The sequence below is a fragment of the Alligator sinensis genome, unplaced genomic scaffold, assembly GCF_000455745.1.
Source record: "Alligator sinensis unplaced genomic scaffold, ASM45574v1 scaffold566_1, whole genome shotgun sequence".
Lineage (NCBI taxonomy): Eukaryota > Metazoa > Chordata > Crocodylia > Alligatoridae > Alligator > Alligator sinensis.
Genome location: NW_005842017.1, coordinates 2,925,916 through 2,929,800, shown reverse-complemented (window position 1 = coordinate 2,929,800; position 3,885 = coordinate 2,925,916). Strand labels below are relative to the sequence as shown.

Sequence of the window (3,885 nt, the reverse complement as noted above, 5' to 3'; positions counted from 1 at the left end):
GAACTGGAGCCAATTCTGACCATTGAGGTAAAAATCCATCCTCTCTTCCTTGTCTCGTGAAGACCTTGAACCCTTTCATTTGTTTTTCCAGGTGTGCAGGACTCTTCCAGGTGTTTTTCACTTGGCATAAGTTGTTATTTTGTTTCTTAAGATTCTGACCCATTGCATGAGGGGTCAGATGAAGATGTTTTAAAACAGAGCATCTTCTATAATGTCTGTCTGCGCTGCCTGCCAGCCTATCACTGTTTTCAGAATGGGAAGGGGGAAAGGGAGCAGAGGGAATTCAGTCTGAGGCATTTTTAGCCCCTCCGGGAGGGTGGGACAGGTGAATTGGAGCCCCACTTTGGGCAGGGGGCTCCAATTCACCCGCCCCACCCTCCAGCATGGTCTGCAGAACCCCAAGAATGAGCTCCCTCTGCTTCCTTACTCCCCACCCATTCTGAAAACAGTGCTGCTGGTAGAGAGCAGGGGCTGTAGCTAGGAGAAATGATCTGCAGGTTCGCAATCAGCACTGGAACCAAGAGTGAACTTCTGTTTAGTCTGGAGGATCCTTGTAACTCAGAACACTTTCTGCAAAGCATTCTTTGCTATAGTTGGCAGCTGCACTTCTGTCTGTGATTAGGCATTGTCCTTCTTAAATGTGAACATCACTGTTTGGCAAATAACACATAATCATTACCATGTTACTCAACCCCAGCCATTACTATAAAAATACATGTATATCAAATGATGTACTTCAAGCACATTACTGTCTTTAGTATTGCGATCGACTTATATGGGCTTTTTTTCCTCGCTGCAGGATGCAGTAAAGCACAATTCATACTTTGGATCAGAAAAGAAAGTAGAACAAGGAAACATTGAGGAAGGATTTAAGTCAGTTGATGAAATCATTGAAGGTAAATTGCTGCATGGACTGGGTGGAGAAGAAACCTATGCTTTTCTTTTTCTTTATCTTAGTTCTAATGTATTTAAAGAACCATTGTTTTTTGTCTTTTATGTGTTTTGTTAGTTGTAAAATTTTATCCCCACAAGTTCCAGTTACTTCTTCAGTCTGAGCATCCATCCAGCAGAGACTAGTTTATGCAGACACACTAGTTAATTCATTCCAATACAAGCTATATTTAGAAGCATCCTGCTAGAATATGTGACCAAGTATTCAAGCATGCATAGCGGGGAAGGCTATTCTGAAATGAAGCAAAGAACATGGGTTACATGCTGAGATATTTCATATAATATGCTTGTGTGTCTAGCTGCTTGTCTTGTCACTGGGCACAGTTACATGTACAGTTAATATGCACAAATAAATTCCGGAGCTTATAGCTCCAGAGTTTGTTGCTCCCAGAAGTGCGGTTAGAACATATGCCTAGAAGCAAAACACTCTGGAGGATATTGCTCTGGAGTTTATCTGTGGGCAGCACACGGAGCCCTGTCAGAGCAGCCAAGGCTAGGCTGATAGAGGACCCAGGGGGTCAGCCTGCTGCTCTGACCAGGCTCCATGTAATGTGGAAGGGCTGGCTGGGGCACAAGGATGCTTCAGTGTGGGGTTAGCCAGAAGGCAACCCCTGTACTGAAGCACCTTTGTGCCTCATCCAACTCCCTTGTAGCACATGAAGACCAGTTGGAGCAGTCCTGGGCTGGCAGGGATCTGGTGGGGGTCAGCCTACCAGCCCAGGCTGCTCTGGGTTCAATGTGCAGTGTGGGGTGGGGCTGGCTGAGGCAGCCAGCTCTGTCACTGTCTACATGTGCACTGCAGCATACAAAAATGCTGCCACAAGGTAGTACTTGTGTTTAGCTGGACTACCCTGCAGTGGCATTTATTATTCTACTGCAACCTAAAAGGGCAGTACGTGGAGACGGTAACGTTTTACTGTGCAGCGAATTAGTCAACTCTGCAATAAACATCTCATGTAGACACACCCACTATGTACAACTACCATTGCTTTCTACCACCATTACTGTTCAGTTTTATGCCATCCTCTTGTCACCAAATACTGCAGTTTATACTTACTGACTATGATTATGTCCCGGTGTAGTGACTGCAGCTACGACCCTTAGCAGTACTATATAAGCATGAATGTTTCGTGGGTAATTGCTCATCAAAAATACTCAGACCAAGTTCAGTACAATGGAGAGATGCACAGAATGCCAATAAAAGGAGGTATTGTGCTGTGGTGTTAGATTGTAAGGCAAACTACAGGAAAGAAAAGTGACAAGAGCAGGTAGAGCAAAGTGCAGTCACAATAGGAAGACAAATACAAATACAAGGGAGATAAGGAAGAAAGGACAGGAATAAAAAAGAAACAAAAGGAGAGGAATTTTCCTTTATGAAGAGGCATAAAAAGAGAAAGACTACAGCTAGATGAAGGTAGCTACAGATTAGAAAGACTACAGTGTTGGATCATATTGCCCTCACCTGGCAAGCCTGTAGGTAGAAAGTATCATGTATTAAACTGACACTGATCTTATCCAGCAAATAAAACCTATACAAATATGAGGTCAGTAAAGACATTCATTTTCTCCTAATAAATGGCCCAGTCTTTCACAGTGGGGTAAATTACAAAGATGGGAGGTGAGAAATCAAAGAATCAATGGAACGATTTAGTTTTGTTCTGTATGCAACACTGTCCCTCACATTCAGATCTCAGACTGTTAAAAATACCAGTTGTCAGTTTTCCTGTGTTTATAATTGTAACAGGTGAAATGCATATTGGAGGACAGGAACATTTTTACTTTGAAACTAATAGTGTACTTGTTGTTCCAAGAGGAGAGGATAAGGAAATGGATGTGCATGTGTCAACTCAGTATGCAATAGACGTTCAGGTAATCCTGTTTTTATTTACATGTGGAGTTTTAAACAGGCATTTGTATTATCTGCTATTTAGCTCAGACTGAACCTGCTTTTATGCTCAGACCTGAGAAAAAATACTTGGCTTGGGCAAATCTAGGGGAGGGGCAAGTGAGGTGCAGTTACATCTACATTAGGTTCTGGGGCATATGCACAGTGGGGTGCTGATGGAACGGCACATGAGGTATAACACAACAAATATTCTTCTCCAGTTAAAGAGGTGTTTTACGAATATACTAGGGGGCTACTACTATACTATTCAGTTTAAAATCAAAGCAAAAACAAATATAACTAACTGCAGTGAATACTGCTGCTATCACTTTCTCTTTTTGATGGTGGACAAGTGGTGGGGGAGCAAGCAGCAATAGCATTCACCCCCTGGGTTAGGGACAGACATTCAAAAAGCCTGAAACTGAATTGATTAATCTTTGCAGGTTAGTCTAACCTGCCTAGGTTGCCCAGTTTGCAAGTGCACAGATATTTCCTCTGGACTGAGAAAATGCAGGCACATGCCTTCAGTGGCTCAGGCTAGAAGCCAGGGGGTGCTAGAGCAGCCCTCCCTTCCCCAGCAGAACCTCTGAACCCCTACCCTGCCTGAACAGTTACAGGCTGTTCCCGGCTCTCTGCTCAAGGGGCGGGAGTGTTGCCAGACCCCAGCCCCCAGCTAGCACTCTGAGGCAAAGAGGGTGTGTGCAGTGCATGCATCTGTTGATGATACTGAGCTTTTCAGTCTCCCTCTTCCTGCTACCTTGACCTCAGGAAAACCAACTTTGACAAGCTCAGGAGGCTTGTCAGTGAGGCCCTAAGGGACCATGACCCCAGGGAGAGGGGAGTTCAAGAAGAGTTCTACAAAGGATGGAGGATGGGAGTCACCTCCAAGGAGGATTATTCTGCACTGGTCCGGTCCTGCAGGGAGCATACCAGGAAAGCCAAGGCTGCAACTGAACTCCAACTAGCTTCGAGCATCAAGGACAATAAAAAGTCCTTTTTCAGATATGTGGGGAGCCGGAGGAAAAGCAGGGGCAAATTGGACCCCTGCT

General features: G+C 44.5%; 1 pseudogene; it reads left to right on the top strand.

Moving 5' to 3' along the window:
- Positions 1–3: 3 nt before the first annotated feature.
- Positions 4–3,885, top strand: part of LOC102385591 — a 31,245-nt pseudogene continuing 27,363 nt past the window's right edge.